This window comes from Chlorocebus sabaeus, chromosome 21 (assembly GCF_047675955.1).
Source record: "Chlorocebus sabaeus isolate Y175 chromosome 21, mChlSab1.0.hap1, whole genome shotgun sequence".
Taxonomy (NCBI): Eukaryota; Metazoa; Chordata; class Mammalia; order Primates; family Cercopithecidae; genus Chlorocebus; species Chlorocebus sabaeus.
The window spans coordinates 5,374,710-5,397,642 of record NC_132924.1 but is presented as its reverse complement, the minus strand read 5'-3'; the positions used below and the strand labels follow the sequence as shown (position 1 = coordinate 5,397,642).

At 41.0% G+C, this 22,933-nt stretch overlaps 1 protein-coding gene across 13 annotated transcripts in view; it reads right to left on the bottom strand.

The window, feature by feature from the left end:
• Positions 1–22,933, bottom strand: part of LOC119622969 (argininosuccinate lyase-like) — an 84,876-nt gene that overhangs the window by 36,204 nt on the left and 25,739 nt on the right. The gene's annotated exons all lie outside the window — the stretch shown is intronic.

The following is a 22,933-nucleotide window of genomic DNA, read 5'->3' as shown; positions in this document are numbered from 1 at the left end:
TTTTATTCAGTCTTATTTATTTGTTTATTTATTTATTTAGAGAAAGAGTCTCACTCTGTTGCCCAGGCTGGAGGGCAGTGGTGTGATATCAGCTCACTGCAACCTCTGCCTCCCAAGTTCAAGCAGTTCTGCCTCAACCTCCCGCGTAGCTGGGATTACAGGTGTATGCCACCACACCCAGCTGCATCCAGCCTTATAATTAAGGATGAAAATGGTTCACCCTCACATAAAATCTGCCACCTCTGCCAGCAAGACTAATTATAAAATTCATCAGCCTCATGATTGAGCTGTTGCGTATCCATCAAGGGCAAGACACCCACAAATCATAAGCTACTATTTGACATAGCAGGTGGGTGAGAGAAATGATTGCCTCCTTGTCATTTTTCAGCCAGTGACCAACATGGCATGATACTGCAGTCACGTTGTTAGGCCATGGCCATGGTGCAGGTGATAACAGCTAGTGGGGAGTGCTCCTCTCTCTCACGTGCAGATGGAATGCAGAGGAAATAGTGAGGGCAAAGCATGTGCAACATTTGGAGAATGGAGGTATCATAAGGCACTATTATGTGGACCATTCTTTATTTAACAGATATTTATAATGAATTTTGGCTATGTACCAGGCACAGTTCTAGATACCAGGGATAGAGCAGAGAAGCAAACAAATTCCCTACTTTTTTTTTTTAAAACAAATTCCCTACTTTTACGGAGCATACATTCCAGTTAGAGGAGAGAGGACCAGAAATAGATAAATGTATGCTGTGCAGCAGAGATGCTTGGTAAGGGAAAGGGGAGGGGGTGTGACTGGGAGATTACCAGTTTGGATAAGTTGTCCAGGAAGATGTTTCTACTTTGGTAGCAACTGAACAGAGCAAAAGAGAGCAGAAGTCAAGAAGACAGCAGAGGGGAGAGTTTCCAAGGGAGCTGTGAGTACCTAAAGCCTGAGGTTGGAGCACATTTGGTGTATCTGAGCAACAGCAAGGAGGAAGCCACGTGCCTGTAGTGCAGGGAGGGAAGCAGAGAGAGGTGGGAAGGGGCCAGGTCATGAAGGGTTTTGTGGGTCATTTAGGATGCTGACTTTCACTGAGTGAGATGGGAGCTGTTGGAGGGGCTGAGCAGAGAAGCGCAGGATCTGACTTAGGTTTTACACAGATACCCCAGTTCCTCTGGTGAGAACACGGTAAGGGATAAAGTGACGTCGGCTGGCGGCTCATGATATCCAGGCAAGAAATGCTGGTGGCTTGAACCAGAGTGGTCGTGGTAGGGGTATGAAAAGTGAAGGGCTTGTGAATAAATTTTAAAACTAGAGCAGACAGGATCTGTTGACAGATTATTTGAAGTGTGAGAGATGGCAAGGAGCCATAGATGACCTTAAGATTTTTAGCCTGAGCAACTGGAAGAATAGAGCTCTCACCGAGGCTCTGGGGGGAATGCAGCTGGAGGGAGGGAGGAACAAAGAGCTGGGCCACCAGCAACTCACAGAAGCCAAGCTATACAATTGGAGAGTATTTATTGATGAACATGCTTACTTGTTTGAATAAAGTGGAGCTTGCAAACTGGTGGCTCAGGAGCCAAATCTGGCTGGCCAATCTGTTTGGTTTGGTTCTCACAATATTTACTAAACAATGAAATTAGTTGTTGATGTTTAAAACTCACGGGAGTTTATATCAAAATCTGGATTTACGGCATCTTTTGGAAAAGTGAAAGATATAGCAATGCTGGGTGGTGATGAATAACAGTGCGGCTTTTTGGTAAAGTGTGCCGTGCTCAGTCCCCTACTCTCTCATTGTCTTACAGCCAACTGCTATCCTGTCTGTGCCCTGATTTCCTCATTTGAAAATAGGAGTAAGAGTAGTTCCTACCTCCTGGGGCTGTAAGGAAAATTAACAGAGATAACTTATGAGTAGCACTCAAATAGCATTCAGAAATGTGAGCTATTATTGTTATTGCTGTTATTATTGATATTATTATTATTACCTTGCCAGGCTTTGAGTTTGCGTGAGAATTTCAGAAAGCTGGAAGATGATACTAACGGGTTGAGAGGTGAGTGAAGCTTCCCTTAATCAATAATGGCACCAAACCAGAAAGGAGAGATGGAAGCACAGCTCACAGACACTTAGAAAATTGCCATCAGCCCCACGAATCAGAGTTAATTTCTCTTCTGCAGAGCTGGGACCAGCGGCCTGGATCACCCAGTGACTCATCTAATAGCCCTGTGAGTTTGCCCAGCTTGCAGCATCACAAATTACACTTGCAGCCTCCTTATCAGGCAAGCTAGGAAATTAAACCTAAATGGCTACAGTGTTGTTAAGTGATATGGTTGCAACACAGACACCTGAAGCTGAGACCATCACAGGCCCATTAAAGCATCATTTCCCACTGTGGCTAATGAGGTCTGAATCTTTTGAAGGAAACCTGCTGTTCTTTTTTAAGGTCAGAAAGTGGAGTAACTCGGTTAGAAGCAAGAGATAGAATTTCCCTTCCTAGATGCTAGGGGTTTGTGTGTTTATGGGTATATATTGGAGCTCTATGGCCTCTTGGCTAAGTGGTGGGGGTGAGGGAGATCAGAGACAGCCATTCTCCCTTCCTGGACTCCTTGACCCTGAGCCGGCAGGGGTCTGGCCACTGGCATCAGGGGGTGTTAGCTAAATGCCTATTGGCTTCAATCTGGGAGGCTTCTTAGGAATATGGGGCAGCAGGGGATGACGGTATTTTTGGCATTTTCTTCCTCAGGACAGTGTTTTCTTTAGGGGGCTTTTCTGTTTCTACAACAAAGTCCTAGAACCATTAACGGGGCTCCTGGACCCCAGGATGCTTGGGCAGCTAAGCTAGACCTGGAAGTGGACTTCATTTTTCCATTTCTTTCCAGTCAGACCAACCATGTCCGTTTCAGAGTTTGGTTCCTCATGGACCTGCAAAGATTAGAGCCTGGGCACAACCCCAGCAAGTAAGGCAGTGGCTGTATGTGGCCCCCTGAGTTCACTCAGGTAGGGACTGAGCATGCGTGTCACCAGCCCCATGTGGCTCTTCTGAAGCTCCACAGCTGTGCTTGCAGTTAGCTGTTTAGTAAGTCAACACACTGGGGCTGTGTGGTCAGGGGTTGGGGGACTGAAGCCCATGGGTCTGCCCCAGCTCCCCTCTCTGAAAGGATATTCTCTACCTTCTCTGCTCTGGGCTCCTGAGACGGATTGGGAGAGTATTACCTCCCACCTCACCTCGCCTTTAATTAGTATCTTTCATCACATCTTCTCCACAATGCTGATGGTTATTTTTCAAGACTCATTCGAGTGGGTTGGGCATCACATAACTTCTGCATGGTGATCCGAGTATGGGGCTTACTGGCAGCCTGGAGGACAGTGACTGCAGTACAGTGGGTGTGTTTGCCCCATTCAGGTCTGAGCAAGCCCTGAGCTTCATCTGCTGGGAGCTCTTGATAATCTGGCCTAGCTAGTTCCAGTCTTCATGAAAAGAAGAATGTGGAGGAGAATTCCAGAGCTGCTTTCTGGCATTCATTGTGTGATGGGAGACATGGCTGCCCCCAAAGGCGACAAGGACTTTTAGATTGGGGACACTTCTGAATCAAACTCTACATAATCAAGTGCCTTCTTTGCATTTTGTGAGCTTGCTGCAGGCTTGGACCTCTCTCCCTAAGGAAGAGCTGTGCTCTGCTGGAACCGGACGGACATCTGGGGACTCACAGGCTGGCCGCTGGTCTGACTGTATTTCCTACATCCCCACACACCATCCTCACAGGGAAGATGACACATGACACGCCATGAAACACTTGACCAAGCACAGGTCAAAGCTACCAACACATCCCATTCTGTAGTACCTTGCAAATCTCGTGTAGCTGTGAGCTATGATTTATTTCATGTAGGTGTACCGGGGTGCTTGGGTCCTAGTGGTTACTTTTCATACCATTATTTTTACCAAGTGTTTTCTCTCCTAAATTCAATCAAAAGGTGCATGATTTCTATCCACTCTACCACTATTTCCATTCAAGGAAGAAAACGCTGGCCAGATTTAAAGAGTGCCCCTTTCATTTCTTTGGAGGGCCATCATTTGCTTGGTTGCATATGTACTTTTTCTTGGTTGGTTCTTTAAAATAATTTTTTTCTAGCAATCTTCCTGCCTCAACCTCCCAAGTAGCTGGGACCACAGTCGTGCGCAACCACACCTGGCTAATTTTTAAATTTTTTTGTAGAGACAAGGTCTCTCACTATGTTGCCCAGGCTGGTCTCCAACTCCTGGGCATAAGTAGTCCTCCAGCCTTGGCTTCCCAAAGCCTTGGATTGCAGGTGTAATCCATGTCTGTCTTAAAATTTTTTGTTAAAAACAAAGACATAAACACACACACTAGCCCAGGCCTACACAGGATCTGTGTGTAACTAGAGCAGGAGACCCTTCTACCTGAGAACTTTTGTCTTTGCTGTGTGATCTTTGGTAGGTTATTTAAGTTCTCCAGGCCTTAGTTCTCATTTGTAAGATGAGATAATAATAGCATCAATCTCAAGGAATTGTGTGAAGGTTAATTAACACATTTTTTAAAAGAGAAAACACTCAAGGGGTATTAACTATTATGATAAAAGTAGCAATGACCATGCATATTGGACTTCATAGATGGAGGAAGCCCAGGCTCATTGGACAGCTTCCCTGTTTCTCAGCAACGTTTTAACAAATCTATCAAATTCCCATTCTCCACCTAGGTGGCCTTGCCAGGGACGTGGTGACAAGTATAAAGGGAAGGAGCGATGGTTCTTCAGGAAGGTGCTGATGGAAGGATAACCAGGCCTGTGCTTTTATGAAATAGCAAGCCAAAATGGGGAACTTGACCTAGAGAATTTGATTAATCTCTTTGACTACATCAAAGGCAGCAGTAAAGCAACTTCTCTCGTGTGATGCCAATAACTAAAAGAGTGTGTGCTGTCCTCCAACTGCCACTTACCAGCTGTATAAAAAGGGCCAGTTACTTAATCTCTCTGAGCCTTAGTTTCCTCATCTGTCAATGGGAATGATACTATTTTATAGGGTTGTTGTGGTTATTAATCAGGTGGTATCTGTAGAATGCCTAACAAGTTTTTGGAACTAGGTGAAGGCTCAGTAAAAGCCAATCATTATGCTCATTATTATGTTTATTATAAATGCTTTTTTTTTTTTTGAGTCGAAATCTTGCTCTTGTCCCCTAGGCTGAAGTGCGATGGTGTAATCTCAGCTCACTGCAACCTCCGCCTCCTGGGTTCAAGTGATTCTCCTGCCTCAGCCTCCCAAGTAGCTGGGATTACAGGTGCCTGCCACCAAGCATGGCTAATTTTTGTATTTTTAGTAGAGACAGAGTTTCACCATGTTGGCCAGACTGGTCTCAAACTCCTGATCTCAGATGATCCGTCTGCCTCGACCTCCCAAAGTGTTGGGATTACAGGCATGAGCCGCCACACCCAGCCTATAAATGCTCTTATTACGAGCTACCTTACAGCTTATGATTTACAACCGAGGAAGCAAGTTATTTCATGGCAGGACTTGTCCTGTGATAGTTCTCTTCCTCATCATGAAAGATGTCAACAGCACTCATCGGGATCCCCCCACCTCTGGCCTGGGCGGTTGCCCATGTGAAGATTGGGAGAAGGTGATGCCCACCTGGTTGCACAAGAGCTGGGTCTAAGTCATCCTGTCTCTGTGTGTATCTACAGCCCTACGAATGGCTCATGGCTCATGCTTCTATTGCATGACCAGGGATTCTGAGGATAGTTTAGGTGTCCAGACTCAAACCTTCCTTGTCATTACCTCCTTCCTAGCTTTTTCCCTCTACCTAACAATTCTTCTTTCTCAGTTTCTCTTGAATGTGCCCCCCTTTTCTAGAGACTCAGTTGTGTCTTCCTACCTGCCTGCAGCCTCCTCTGGCTTTGCCCTCTTCTGCACCCTCCCTGAAATTGTTTTTGTCTCTCCAGCCCCAGTTCCTCATTCCTCAGATGACAGCACCCAGACTTTCATATGGGGATGGATAAGTTAGGAATGCATTCAGCTTCAAATAAGAAAGCTGACGCAGAGTGGCTGCAACATAAGGATTTATTTCATTCATATAGCACTAAGTCTGAAGATAGGTGGTTGCCTGCTTTGATTCAGCCTTTCTATCCTCATGCTCGCAGCTCCAGGCATCACATCAGCACTCAAAGCAGGATGAAGGAATGGAGGAAGGAAGCACAATTTGCATTTGTTCTTTTTTTTTTTTTTTTAAATGAGAAAAGCCAAAGTTTTTCCAGTTGTCCCCAGCATACTTCCATTTATATCTCATTAGCTAGAGCTGTGTTAAGATTCTCTCTAGCTGCAAAGGAGATGAAGAAGGCTAGCATTTCATTTTTCTAGCCTCCAAAATAGAGATAAAGAGAAAAGGAGCTCGGGGGGTGTGGGGTTATGCAGCCAATGCTGTCTACTATAGAAAACTTCTCCCCAGTCTCAGCACATGTAGCGAACTTGACCCCCACTCCAGGCATGTCACTGATGACCAATCAGAGCGTGACATCACTCTTGCCACATGGATTGTTTCATGAAAGGGCATGTGACTAAGCTAGGGAAATTAAGAGATGGTGAGACTCAATTCCAGGACTTCAGTTGAGACTATTGGGAAAGAGATCTTTTGTTTGGATTTAAGCATAGCATAAACTGCTGAGATCCTCAGGCTACCCCTTAAACAAAGCTGACCTGAGATGGTTCCAACCTAGAGGAAAGCAAGACTGAGAGACAAGGAGCAGTGCTGAGGACACTGGAATTCCTGGATCCAACTGTACCTGATGCCCCCAGGAACTTTCATGTATGTGAGCTAGTAAATTTTCCTTTTTACTTAAGCCAATTGGAGTTCAATGTCTATCACTTCAAGTAAAAGAATCTTGGATAATACGTGCCCTTGGAGGCTCTGCTTGAGGTACCAACGCCATCTGGGTTTGTTTATGTGTTTACATATCAAGATCTCTCACCAGATGCATGCTCTGCTGGCAGGGGTCATCTTTGTATCCCAAGGCCCCCCACATTGGACGTGACACATGGCAGGTTCGCAGTAAAGGCTTCAGTAATGAATGAGCCATGTTTCTCCTCTGCCCTCCATGGCTGCCTTGTAAATCCAGGCTCTGTCATCTGGCACTCAAGGACTTCCATCATCCAGCCTCGATAATGTCCTCCCATTATTCCTCTCGATGAGAACCACTGCTGCTGAATTTACCTTTTTTTTTTTTTTTTTTTTAAACAGTGGCCCTTCTCCACCTGTACATCTCTTCATGCTGGCCTCTCCGCCTGGAACATGGCTTGCTCCATCTTCATCTTTCAAAACTCTATATATTCAAGACATAACTCAAATGTTGCTTCTCCCAAGGCGCCTTCTTTGATCATCTCAAGTCATAACACCTGCAGCTCTCGCTGATATACATGAGACACCTGTCACGTCACCCTGTGGCGTTGATGTGTCAAGATCTTATCTTCCCAATTAAACCATTAGCTTTGTGCCTCTTCCAGCACCTAGCAGGGTGCCATTCACATTGTGGGGCTCAGGAAACGTAGATCGCTGGAAAAACCTGGTTTGGAATGAATTTCTGTCTCAGCCCTGGAGAGGGTTTTTCTTTTCCTGACCACATTTTATTAAAGCTATTTTTCCTACTAAATTTTTTTTCCACAAATGTGTTGAGGTATAATTGACTTAAGGTGTGCAATTGGATGAATTGTGAGATATGTATACACCTGTAAAGCCGCCCCACAATCGAGAGAGTGAACATGTTCTTCACCCCTGAGTGGTGCCCACGCCCCTTTGTCATCTCTACCTCCCTTTCCCCGACAAACTCCAAAACAGATCAGCTTCCTGTCACGACAGTTGAATGTGTATTTTCTAAAATCATATGTTGATGGAGTTGTATGGTTTGTATTTTTTTGTCTGCCTTCTTTCACTCAAGAGAATGACTTTGAGATTCATCTGTTGTTGTGTATATCAACAGTTTGTTCTGTTTCACTGCTGAATCGTGCTCCCTTTCATGAATATGCCACTATCTATCAGTTCATCTGTGGACATTTGGGTTGTTTGGGTCCAGTTTGGGGATTTTACAAATAAAGTTGCTATGAACATTTGTGTATAACTCATTATATGAACACATGCTTTCATTGATCCTGACAAATATCTAGGAGTGGAATGGCTGGATCAAACGGTAGGCATCTATTGAATTTTTAAGCTCTTTTATGTGGTGGTACCATTTTACATTCCCACTGGTTCTAGTTCTACATACTCTCTTGCCACATTTTCATTTCTTCCCCATATATCAAAGTTAGTGCTTTTCAAACTTTAAAAAATTTGGGTTTGTTTTTGAGACAGGGTCTTGATCTATCATCCAGGCTGGAATGCAGTGGCATGATCTCAGCTCACTGCAGCCTCCACCTTTCAGGCTCAAGGGATTCTCCCACCTCAGTCTCCGGAGTAGCTGGGACTACAGGTGTGCACACCACCATCCCTGGCTAATTTTTGTATTTTTAGTAGCCATGGGGTTTTGTCATGTTTCCCAGGTTGATTTCAAACTCCTGGCCTCAAGAGATTTGTCTGTCTTGGCCTCCCAATGTCTTTTGTTTTGTTTTGTTTTTTAAGAAGCAGAAACCTTAAAAAAAAAAAAAAAAAAAAAAAGGCCATCCCTAGACCCCTAGTGAGTAAACTGTGTAAGGAGACAGATGCTTTGTCCAAAGGGTTGTAGGAGGTGTGTGGCGCCTGAGGTCCTGGGTCACCTCTTCCAGCTCTGGGGTCCTAAGAACACATACATGTAGAACACCCGCTCTAGGTGATAAACGTGAGTCAGATTGGACTTCCACTTAAGTTCTGGGCCACAGCACCTGCCAGCCATGCTGAGAACCTCACCAGGGCCTCCAAAATGATGAGCCTTGGAGGCGGCTCGGACACAGCAGCCTGGACTATGGGGTGGTATTTCTCGCTGGATGGAAAAGGTTTTTCAGGATATAAATACTACCTTTCCACCACCATGACATGTCAAACTTCCTCCATCTCCAAGACAAACATCAGAAACTGCATGACTCCAGATACCAGGAACAAAGCAACAAATTGGGAACATTGTGGGCAAAAAAAAAAAAAAAAAAGATTTTAATAAAGATTCAGCCAGCTCCGTGTGTAGATCCTGACACACTGCTTACTGTGATCTTGACAGTGATGCTGGGCAAGAATAAATAGACTGTGAGGCCATTCATATTCCTGGCACTGATGAGCCCACTGCAGCCTAAATGATGGCTGACTATAGACAGGGACCCTTTCAGGGGCTGCTCCAGCAGACCTCTGGCCTCAGACTCTTGGCCTCTGCAGGCTTTGGGACCCTGAAGCTGAGGTTTCTCACTGGCCTGCAGTGAGCCTGAGAAAAGCAGATTCACGGGCCCTCAGCCTTCATTCGCACTCCTGAGCCAGAACCTGAAGAGCTGTGTTTTCACCTTGCTATGTGTTTCTTCCTCCTCCTCATTCTGCTTTTATTATAGAAAACTTTAAACATACACAAAAGTAGACAGGATAGTAAAATGAACCCTATACACTCCTAGCCCGGCTTCAACAGTTACTCATAGATGGCCAATCTTGTTGCATCTCTACTCCTACTCACTGTCCCCAGTATTATTTTGAATCAAATCCCAGACATTAAATTATTTCATCCATAGACAGGTCCCCCAATCTAAAACATAAGGGAGCCTTTTTAAAGACATAACCATAATATTATTATCCCACCTAAAAATGAGCAATAATTTCTTTCTGGCGCATAGTGGAGTGTGAGGACCATGGCCTATGCTCTCTCAGCCAAAGAGTAGGTCACTTCTTCCGGTAGTGGGAGCTACGCCTGACACGTGTCGCAAGACAGTGTGCATTTTTAAAGGAGGGTGTGCGTTTTTAAAGGAGGGTGTGCGTTTTTAAAGGAAGCCAGTAGGAGTTCTACTTCTGGAAATCCAAGCTCATAAGAGAAAAACAGCACCAAGTTGAGCTGACCACTTGTGTTGCAAAGGGGGCCTCGGGTCCTAGGCAGGACCATTATCTAGAATCTTGTCATCCACGCCTTCTATTTGTTTTTAAAGGCAACTTTGCATTTTAACCTAACGGGTTCAGGGAAGCTACTGTCAAGTTCCCTATAGAGTAGTTCCTGGGGGCTTACCAGTATGAGGTCACCCTGGGCAGTCTTTGACTATCCAGTCAGACCCCCTGGGTTTGATGTGTGTCTCTGCAGTTTATATACTGTGCATTAGGAAGTGGACTCTTGCTGTCATTGGCTGGCAGGGGTGTTTTTTGAGATGACAGTAGATGACATGCTGATAAACTGGATGCTGAGAGTGTGTGGTGATGCAGGTCACCCATCTTCCCCTGCCTGCCTGTGCCCACTGTCTATCCAGGGCCCCATCCAGATGGTTTTCCAGGCCCTACCTTCATCCCAAGAGCTGGATTCATGGTCTCTCGCAGGTGCCAAACAGGAACCAGCTGGGCTTTTCAGCACACAGAGCCCCCCGATGCTGGTGGGTAGAGCAGGCCCTGTTGAGGCTCTTGCTCCAGCTGCCCACCTTGGAGAACCCTCTGCAGTGTGCATGAGGCACTCCTGGGCTGTCTTCTAGCCCTTGCTCCTGAAGGCACCATTTCCCACACATCCCAGGCTCCTTGGAATTGAGATGCCGTGGTCGTGGTCTTGGCTGACCAGGTGTCCCTTGATTCCAGTAAGGAGCAGGGACATGGGAAAGGCTTTGCTGGTGGAGGAGGCTGCATAAGGGAGCAGTGGGATGTCAAGGTCTCCTATTGCTGTCCATCCTCAGGGCTGAAGGCTGCTCAGTAGGAAGTCACCTAAAGTGCTGGGATTACAGGTGTGAGCCACTGCACCCAGCATTTTTTTTTTTTTTGGAGACAGAGACTCATTCTGTTGTCCAGGCTGGAGTGCAGTAGTGCAATCTTGGCTCACTGCAACGTCCACCTCCCAGGTTCAAGTGATTCTCCTGCCTCAGCCTCCTGAGTAGCTGGGATTACAAGTGCCCGCCACCACATATGGCTAAGTTTTTGTATTTTTAGTAGAGAAGTGGTTTTGCCATGTGGGCCAGGCTGGTCTCAGGCTCCTGGCCTCAAGTGATCCACCCACCTCAGCCTCCCGAAATGCTGGATTGCAGGTATGAGCCACTGCGCCTGGCCAAGTTTTACTGTTCTTAGTGTGCAAATATTTTACTTCCTTGGTTAGATTTATTCTTAAGCATTTTATTTTTCAGCATTATTCACAATAGCCAAGATATGGAAACAATCTAAGTGACCATCAACAAGGTACACAATAAAATACTATAAAGCTTTTAAAAAGAATGAAATCCTGTCACGTGTAAAACATGAATGAAACTGTAGGACATTATGCTAAGAGAAATAGACCAGGCACAGAAGGACACATCTGTATAATCTCACTTACATGTGGTAACTAAAAGTCTCACAGAAATAGAGAGTAGACAGGTGGTGAGTGGAGGAAAGTAGGGAGACAGAGGGATGGGGAAACAGAAAATATTGATCAAACGGTACAAAGTTGTAGTTAGACTGGAGGAATAAGCTTCAGTGATCTATTGCATTGCATGGTGTCCATAGTTAATAATAAGCCACTATATATTTCAAAATTGCTAAAATGAGGAGTGGGGTGGAGCAAGATGGCTGAATAGAATCTCTCATCAATCATTCCCCTACATAAACACCAAATTAAACAATTATCCATGCAAAAAAGCACCTTCGTAAGAATGAAAAATCAGGTGAGCAATCTCAGTACCTGGTTTTAATATTATATCAAGAAAAGAGGCACTGAAGATTGTAGTAAAGAGAGTCTTGCATAGCCTATACCATCTGACATTCATCCCCCAGCAGCACCATACTGAACAGAGAATCTGTGTGCTTTGGGGAGGGAGAGTGAAGTGATTATGGGACTTTGCATTGGAACTCAGTGACTGCCCTGTCACAGTGGAACACAACACAGGACAGAATTCTGCTTAGTGCCCACAAAGGGAGCTCTTTTTCTTTTTCTTTTTCTTTTTTTTTAGATGAAGTCTTGCTCTTTCAACCAGGCTGGAGTGCAGTGGCACGACCTCGGCTTACTGCACCCTCCACTTCCCAGATTCAAGTGATGCTCCTGTCTCAGCCTCTCGCGTAGCTGAGACTACAGCTGCACACCACCATGCTCAGCTAATTTTTGTATTTTTAGTTGAGACAGGGTTTCACCACATTGGTCAGGCTGGTCTTGAACTCCTGACCTCAGGTAATCTGCCCGCCTTGGCCTCCCAAAGTGCTGGGACTACAGGTGTGAGCCACCACTCCTGGCCAAAGGGAGCATTTAACCTAGCTCCCACTAAAGAAGAATCTCCCATGCCAGAGACAGATAGGAACTTCAGTTCCAGCTGCCTCCACCACTAGTTAATTAAAGTGCCCTGAGGTCCTGAATAAATTTGAAAGGCAGTCAGACCACAAGGTCTGCAGGTCTGCAGTCCTTGGGCAAATCCAGGTGCTGAACTTGCTCAGAGCCAGTGGAATGGGAATGTGCATGACCCAATGAGACATCAGTTTTGGTGGCCAAGAAATGCTTGTATCACACCTCCCCCAACTCCAGGCAATGCAGCTCAAAGAGAGACTCCTTCCACTTGAGGGAAAGAGAAGGAAGATTAGAAGGGAACTGTGTCTTACAACTTGAGTAGCAGCTCAACCACAGGAAAACACACCACTAAACTGATTCCTGAAGCCCCCAATTCAAGGCCCTACTTCCTGGACATTTCTAGACTCACTCTGGGACAGAAGGGAACTTGCTGCACTGAAGAGATGGACCCAGCCCGGCAGGGCTCACCACCTGCTGACTAAAGAGCCCTTGGGCCTTAAACATCAGTAGTAGCAAGGCAGTAGTTGCCATGGGCTTTGGACAGGACCTAGTAATTTGCTGGCTTCACACGTGACCCAGCACAGTAGCAGCTGTGGTGTTCACAGGAGCAACTATGTCACCCCTCCCTCAACTCCAAGTAACCTAGTACAGACAGACTCCTTCAGTTTGGGAGAAAGCGAGAAAACAGTTTGAGAGATTCTGCCTAATAATCCAAGGAATTCTCCCAGATATTATCCAAGACCACTGAGGCAGTATGAGTCTGCTAGAATCACAGTGCTACTGGGCTTAGGGTACTCCCTAGTAAATTCCCTTTGAATACTTAGAAAACCTTCTCAAGAAGAACAGGCACAACTGAGCCCAGATGGCAAAGACTATAATAAATATCTAACTCTTCAATGCCCAGACATAGATGAACAATGACAAGCATCAAGACTATCCCAGAAAACATGACCTCACCAAATGAACCATGTAAGGCACTAATGACCAATCCCAATCACACATCTCAGGACAGAGATATGTAACCTTTCAGAGAACTCAAAATAGCTGTTTTAGAAGAGCTCAATGAAATTCAAGATAACAGAGAGAAGAAATCCAGAATTACATTAGACAAATTTACCAAAGAGATTAAAATAATTTTAAAAATCAAGCAGAAATAATGAAACTGAAAAATTTAATTGACATACTGAAGAATGCATCAGAGTCTCTCAACAGCAGAACTGATCAGGCAGAAGAAAAGATTAGTGAACTTGAAGAAAGCTATTTGAAAATACAGTTAGAGCAGACAAAAGAAAAATGAGGCCGTATGTGGTGGCTCACGCCTGTAATCCCAGCACTTTGGGAGGCCAAGATGGGCGGATCACGAGGTCAGGAGATCGAGAACATCCTGGCTAACACGGTGAAACCCCATCTCTACTAAAAAACATACAAAAAATTAGCTGGGCATGGTGACGGGCGCCTGTAGTCCCAGCTACTCGGGAGGCTGAGGCAGGAGAATGGCGTGACCCCAGGAGGCGGAGCTTGCAGTAAGCCGAGATTGTGCCACTGCACTCCAGCCTGGGCGACAGAGCGAGACTCCATCTCAAAAAAAAAAAAGAAAAAAAAGAAAAGAAAAATGAAACTAAAAATAAAGTGTGCCTACGAGATCTAAAAATAGCCTCAAAATGGCAAATCTAAGAGTTATTGGCCTTAAAAAGGAGGCAGAGAGACCAAGGGATAATATCAGGGAACATCTCAAACCTAGAGAAAAATATCAATGTTCAAGTACAAGAAGGTTATAGAACACCAAGCAGATTTAACCCATAGAAGACTACCTCAATGCATGTGATAATCAAACTCCCAAAGGTCAAGGATAAAGAAAGGATCCTAAAAGCAGCAAGAGAAAACAAACAAACAACATACGATGGAGCTTCAACGTGTCTGGCAGCACACTTTTCAGTGAAAACCTTACAGGCCAAGAGAGAGTGGCATGACATATGTAAACATATGTAAAATGCTGAAGAAGAAAACCTTTTAGCCAAGAATGGTATAACCAGCAAAAATATCCTACAAACATGAAGGATAAATGAAGACTTTCCTAGACAAATAGAAGTCGAAGGATTTCATTAACACCAAAACTGTCCTAAAATAAATACTAAAGAGAATTCTTTTATATATATAAAAATATATATGAGAGAGAGAGAGAGAGAGAGAGAGAGAACCATTTGAAGGTACAAGACTCACTGGTAATATTAGGTTGATTCAAGAGGAACTGCAGGCCAGGCACGGTGGCTCATGCTTGTAATCCCAGCACTTTGAGAGGCTGAGGCTCACGAGGTCAGGAGTTCGAGACCAGCCTGGTCAACGTAGTGAAACCCCATCTCTACTAAAAACACAAAAATTAGCTGGGCATGGTGGTGGGCAGCCACCTAAGTACCTAAGTAATCCCAGCTACTTAGAAGGCTGAGGCAGGAGAATTGCTTGAACCCGGGAGGCGGAGGTTGCAGTGAGCTGAGATCGCGCCATTGCACTCCAGCCTGGCCGACAGAGCTAGACTCCGTCTCAAAGAAAAAAAGAGGAACTGTGTTTTTTGCCATTACTTTTAATGCCATAACTTTTAATAGCAAAAACTGCAACTACTTTTGCACCAACCTAATAGTAAGTATACAGATACACATGGAATGTTAAAACAAGCTTATTGTGATGGGTAAAGCACTCATATCTGGAGTAGAAATACTAAAAAGTAAATATATCAAAAATAATAAGTACGACAACTTTTCAAGACATAGACAGTATAAGATATAAATAGAAATTTTTAAAATGTTAATAAAGTGGAGGGATGAAATTAAAGTGTAAAGTTTTTATTAGTTTTTGCTTGTTTGTTAGTTTCTTTGTTCATTTATGCAATCGGGGTAAGTTGTAATCAGTTTAAAATAATGGGTTATAAGATGTTATATACAAGCCCCATAGTAACCTCAAATCAAAAAAGGTACAAAGATACACAAAAATAGAAATTAAAGCATACCATCAGAGAAAATCACCTTGACTAAAAAGAAGACAAGAAAATAGGTAAAAAGGAAGAGAAGACCACAAACCCACCAGAAAACAAATAACAAAATGACAAGAGTAAGTCCTTACTTATCAATAACAACATTGAATGTAAATGGATTAAACTCTCCAATCAAGAGATATAGAGTGATTAGCCAGGCGTGGTGGTGGGCGCCTGTAATCCCAGTTACTCAGCAGGCTGAGGCAGGAGAATCGCTTGAACCCAGGAAGTGGAGGTTGGAGGTTGCTGTGAGCCGAGATTGTGCCATTGCACTCCAGCCTGGGTGACAGAGCAAGACTCTGTCTCAAAAAAAAAAAAAGAGAGAGAAAAGAAAAGACAGAGTAGCTGATTGGATTTCCAAAAAGAAAAAAAAACAACAATGATCTGTTACCTACTAGAACACACTTCACCTAAAAAGACACACATAGACTAAAAATAAAGGGATGGGAAGATAATTCCATGCCAATGGAAACCCAAAAAGAACACGAAAATGTATACTTACATCAGATAAAATACATCTCAAGACAAAAACTGTAAAAACAGACAAGGAAGATTCATTACTTATTGATAAAAGAATCAATTCAGCAAGAGACCATAAACAATATAAATATGTATGTACCCAACATTGGAGCACTTAGATATATGAAGGAAATATTATTAGAGCTAAAGAAAGAGAAAGATTATAATACAAGAATAGCTGGAGACTTCAACACTCCACTTTTGGCATTGGACAGATCATCCAGACAGAAAATCAGCAAAAACATTAGACTTAATCTGCAGTATGGACCAAATGGACCTAAAAGACAGTTACAGGACATTTCATACAATGGCTACAGAATGCACATTCATCTCCTCAGCATGCAGCATCTTCTCAAGGATACAGAATATGTTAGGCCACAAAACAAGTCTCAAACAATTCAAAATATGAAATCAAGTATTATCCCCGACTACAAAGGAATAAAAGTATAGATCAATAACAAGAGGAACTTTGGAAACTACACAAACACATGGAAATTAAGTCATGTGTTCCTGGATGACCAGTGGGTCAATGAGGAAATAAAGAAAGTAATTTTAAAATTTATTGAAACAAATGAAAATGGAAATATAACATACCAAAACCTATGGGATACAGCAAAAGGCGTACTAAGAACAAAGTTTATAGTAACAAGTTCCTACATCAAAAAAAGCAGAAAAACATCAAATAAACAACCTAACAATGCATCTTAAAGAACTAGAAAAGCAAGAGGAAACTAATCCCAAAATTAGTATAAGAAAAGAAAGAATAAAAATCAGAGCAGAAATAAATGAAATTAAAATGAAAAAATACCAAAGATCAATGAAATGAAAAGTTTATTTTATGAAAACATAAACAAAATCTACAAACCTTTAGCCAGACTACGGGAAAAAAAAAGAGTAGACCCAAATAAATAAACTCAGAGATGAAAAAGGAGACATTATGGCCAGGTGCAGTGGCTCACGCCTGTAATCTCAGAACTTTGGGAGGCTGAGACAGGAGGATTGCTTGAGCCAGGAGTTTGAGACCAACCTGGGAAACATTGTGGTACCCCCATCTCTGAAAATAAAAAAATTAAAAAAAAAAAGAAGAAAAAGGAAGCATTATAACTGATGCTGCAGAAATCCAAAGGCTCATTAGAGGCTACTATGAGCTATTACATGCCAATAAATTAAAAAACGTAGAAGAAATGGATGAATTCCTAGATGCATACAACCTATCAAGATTGAACCATGAAGAAATTCTAAACCTGAATGGACCAATAACAAGTAATGAGATCAAAACCGATATAAGAAGTAGTCTCCCAGCAAAGACAAGTCCAGGATATGATGGCTTCACTGCTGAATTTCACCAAACATTTAAAGAACTAATATTAATTCTACTCAAACTATTCTAAAACATACAGGAGGAGGGAATGCATCCGAACTCATTCAACAAGGCCAGTATTACCCTGATACCAAAACCATATAAAGATACATCAAAACAAGAAAACTCCAGGCCAATATCTCCGAGGAACATTGATGAAAAACCCCTCAAAAAAATACTAGCAAACTGAACACAACAACACATTAAAAACCATTCATCATGACCAAGTGGCTTTATCCCAGGGATGCAATGATGCTTCAACACACAAAAATCAATCAATATCGTACATCATATCAACAGAATGAAAGACAAAAACCATATGATCATTTTAATTGATGCTGAAAGGGCATTTGATAAAATTCAATATCCCTTCATCATAAAAAATTTCAAAAAACTGGGGATAGAAGGAACATACTTCCACATAATAAAAGCCATGTATCGCAGACCCACAGCTAGTATCATACTGAATGGGAAGAAACCTAAAAGCTTTGCCTCTAAGGTCTGGAAAATGACAAGGATGTCCAATTTCATTGCTGTTATTAAACTGGAAGTCCTAGCTAGAGCAATAAGACAAGAGAAAGATATAAAGAGTACCCAAACTGGAAAGGAAGAAGTCAAATTATCCTTGTTTGCAGATGATTTGATCTCCTATTCAGAAAAACCTAAAGACTCCACCAAAAAAAACCTATTAGAACTGATAAACAAAATTAATAAGTTACAACACACAAAAATCAACCTACAAAAATCAGTAGCATTTTTATACCCAAAAGTGAACAATCTGAAAAAGAAATAAAAACTGATCCAATTTACAGTAGCTATAAATAAAATAAAATACCTAGAAATAAACATGACCAAAAAAATGAAAAATCCCTACAATGAAAACTATAAAACACTGATGCAAGGGGACACAAAACATGTTCATGGATTGGAAGAATCAATAATATTGTTAAATGTCCATACTACCCAAAGCAATCTATAGATTAAATGCAATCCCTATCAAAATACCAATGACATTCTTCATAGAAAAAGAAAAAACAATCCTAAGATGTATATGGAACCAAAAAAAAAAAAAATACTTAAAGCAATTCTGAGCAAAAATAACAATACTGGAGGGAATCGCATTACCTAACTTCAAATTATACTAAAAGCTATGATAAGTAAAACAGCATGGTATCAGTATAAAAACAGACACATAGACCAATTGAACAGAATAGAGAACACAGAAATAAATCCATACAGCCACAGAGAACTCATTTTCAACAAAGGTGCCAAGCACATACATTGGGGAAAGGATAAGCTCTTCAATAAATGGTGTTGGGAAAACTGGATATCCGTATGCAGAAGAAAGAAACTAGACTTTTATCTCTCACCACATATAAAAATCAAATCAAAAGGATTAAAGACTTAAATTTAAGACCCCAAACTATGAAACAACTACAAAAAACAATGGGGAAACTCTTTAGGACATTTATTGAGTAATATCCTATGAGCACAGGCAATCAAAGCAAACATAGACAAATGGGATCATCTCAAGTTAAAAACCTTCTGCAAAACAAAGGAAACAATCAACAAAGTGAAGAGATAACCTACACAATGAGAAAATATTTCCAAACAATTTATCTGACAAGAGATTAATAAATAACCAGAATATATTTAAGAAGCTCAAACAACTCAATAGGAAAAAATCTAATAATCTGATTTAAAATGGGCAAAAGATCTGAATAGACATTTCTCCAAAGAAGACATACAAATGTCTTCTTTTGTCTTATTGACAACAGCCATTTTAACATGTGTGAAGTAACTGCACATTGTGGGTTTTTTAAAATGCCAAACAAGCAAATGAACAGGTTTTCAACATCACTCATTACCAGAGAAAGGCAAATAAAAACTACAATGAGATATAATCTCACCCCAGTTAAAAAAGCTTTTATCCAAAAGACAGGCAATAACAAATGCTGGTGAGGATGTGGAGAAAAAGGAATCCCTGTATACTGTTGGTTGGAATGTCAATCAGTACAGTCTCTATGGAAAACTGTATGGAGTTCCCTAAAAAAAAAAAAAAAAAAAAATAGAACTACCATATGATCCAGCAATCCCACTAGTAGGTGTATACCCAGAAGAAAGGAAAGTAGTATATCAAAGAGATAGCTCCACTCCCATGTTTGTTACAGCACTATTCACAATAGCCAAAATTTGAAAGCAACCTAAGTATCCATCATCAGATGAATGAATAAAGTAAATGCGGTACATATACATGATGGAGTACTATTCAGTCATAAAAAATAATGAGATCCTGCCATTTGCAACAACATGGATGGAACCGAGGACATTATGTTAAGTGAAATAAGCAAGACACAGGAAGACATGTCCTCACTCATTTGTGGAGCTAAAAATTAAAACAATTGAACCCATGGGGATAAAGAGTGGAATGTTAATTACCAGTAACTAGGAAAGGATTGGGAGGGAGAGAAGTGGGGATGGTTGATGGGTACAAATACATAAATAGAATGAAAAAGATCTGTATTTGATAGCACAAAAGGGTGACTACAGTCAACAATAATTTACTGTACATTTTAGAATAACTAAGAGTATAATTGGATTGTTTGTAACACAAAGAAAGGATAAATGCTTAAGTTGACGGGTACTCTATTTACCCTGATGTGATTACTGCACATTGAATGCCAGTATCAAATGTCTCATGCACCCTATAAATATATACACCTACTATGTATCCATAAAAATTAAAAATTAAAAAACACAGGCCCAGTGTGGTGGCTCATGCCTATAATCCTAGCATTTTGGGATGCTGAGGCAGGTGGATTACCTGAGGTCAGAAGTTTGAGATTAGTCTGACCAACATGCCAAAACCCTGTCGCTATTAAAAATACAAAAAAAAAAAAAAAAAAAAAAAAAAAATCCCAGCTACTTGGGAGACTGAGGAAGGAGAATTGCTTGAACCCAGGAGGCGGAGGTTGCAGTGAGCCAAGATTACACCATTTCACTCCAGCCTGGGCAACAAGAGCTAAACTCCATCTCAAAAAAAAAAAAAAAAAAAAAAAAAAAAAAAAAAAAAAATTAAAAACACAATAAGCTGTTACTTCACCCATGCTAAAATGGCTATTATCAATAAGACAAACAAGTGCTGGTGAGGACATGGAAAAAAGAGAACCCTTGTACACTGTTCGTGGCAATGTAAATTAGGATAGTAGTAAATTAGGATAGAAAAAGAGTATGGAGTTTCTTCAAAAAATTAAAAATAAATCAACGACCATATGATCCAGCCATCTCACTACTGGATATATTACCTCCCAAAAATGAAGTCAGTATGTCAGAGAGATACCTACACTATCATTATTCACAAGAGCCAAGATATGGAAGCAATCTAAGTGTCCATGAATAGATGCATAAAGAAAAAACTGTGGCATACATGTGCAATGGAATACTATTCAGCCTTAAAAGTCAGGAAATCCTATCATTTGCAGCAACATGGATGGAACTGGAGGACTTTACACTACGTGAATATGCCAAGCACAGAAAGACAAATAGTAAATGATCTCACTAATAGATCAAATTTTTAAAAGTTAAACTTGTACAAACAGAGAGTAGAATGGTGGTTATGTGAGTTAGGTAGAGGGTATGGTAGGAGAGATGTTAGTCAGAAGTTACAAAATTATAGTTAGATAAGAAAAAGTTAAAGAGATCTATTGTACAACATAGTGACCATGTTAATAAAAATATTTTATATTCTTGAAAATTGCTAAGATAGATGTTAAGTTTTCATCACAAAAATAATTGAGATAACACATATGTTAATTAAATCAATGTAACCATTCCACAATGTATATGTATTTCGAAACAATATGTTGTACATGAAAAGTACATACAGTTTTGTCAATGAAGATTAAAGAAAAATAATTTATATGGCTCTCTCCTGTATTTATCAAGTCCAGAAAACTGACTACAATATATGGTTTATTGTGATTAATACTGTGACCAAATTTTATACATCCACATAGTATAGTTATATATTTTATAACATATACTAATATGTAATACAACATAATACAACAAATATTAAAACATTAAGTTTTAAGTATGTTTAACAAATTTTAAAATCTCTAATATGTCAATTTACTAAAAACATCATTTGGGGCTGGGCACGGTGGCTCATGCCTTATCCCAGCACTTTGGGAGACTGAGGCAGGTGGATCACCTGAGATCAGGAGTTCAAGATCAGCCTAATATGGTGAAACCCTGTCTCTACTAAAAATACAAAAATTAGCCAGGTGTGGTGGCAGGCGCATGTAATCCCAGCTACTAGGAAGGCTGAGGCAGGAGAATCACTTGAACCCAGGAAGTGGAGGTTGCAGTGGGCCAAAATCGTGCCACTGCACTCCAGCCTGGGTGACAAGAGCAAAACTCTGTCTCAAAAAACAAACAAAAAAACAAAACATATCATTTGGAAACCAGTACAAGTAGAAATTTTCCATTCTCCAATAATTAGTACCACAAGTATATGAATCAGACAATAAATTACTGCTTACTACACTATTCTAACTTAGTATGACGCTAAATAATTATATAAATGTCAAAGGTATAATCTTTAGCCAAAGGTAAATTGTACTTTCTTGTTTTAAAAAGCTTATCACTCTTTTTTCTAGTGACCAGTTTAAAATGGTTTCTACATTAGGTAGTAATGAGTTTATGTAACATGTCTACACACTAGTATTTTTGCTTCCACTTTGTTTAAAGTGCTTTCCAGCATTCTCAATGTCATGATTGACACAGAGACAGATAATATGTACATGGCGCATTGGGAACACTGGGATAAACAAAGAGGTTCTTCCCAGACTCTGTAGATTTTGGCTTAAAGCAGCGTTCAGCAAACTTCTATGAGAATGAATTACGGTTAAAGTAAGCATTAGTTTAAATAAAACAGAGTTTATGTTCCTCATTAGTAACTGTTAACTTACAGATTACCAGAGTTACCAATATTAGCCCAAGTTAAAATGTTACTTTGAGACTATGAATGATACACATATATTTAACTTAATCATTCCAAAGCCTGCCCTCTTTCATTTTTACCTTGCAAAACTCCCCAAGGGTAGTGATGGCCTCTGACCATCCTTTCTACAACTTTCACTTCATCCATACTCCCCACCACAGCAAAGGGTAACAGCGTCTAGAGAACAAGAATGATATTAATTGAATTCTCTAGCACCAATAGAGCTTACTCTATTACTCTCAATCCTGTTATAAAAATGACAGTGATGATGATATTGTAGTATATTTAATTAGGGATCTACCCTGTATCTCATTTTAAGACTTAACAATATGCACTAATTGGTTTCTGTCAGCATCAGTCTCAGGCTGTGCACACAGTTGGAAACTGTCTACTGAGCAGAGCCTAAAGCAAGGTATCCTGCTGTGGGAAACACAAAGTAAAAAGATTTTCAGTAGACATAATTTTTCTCCCACTATCTTTACCCTGAACCATCTTTACCCTGAATGTTGAAGAAATAACATACAAATAACTTTTAACTCTAGTATAAAGTCAAAAGACAAAAATATTAAAAATAACTACAACAATTAGAATAATTAATGGATACAATATAAAATGTATTAATAAGCAATACTGTATATATCTCAATAAATTACTTT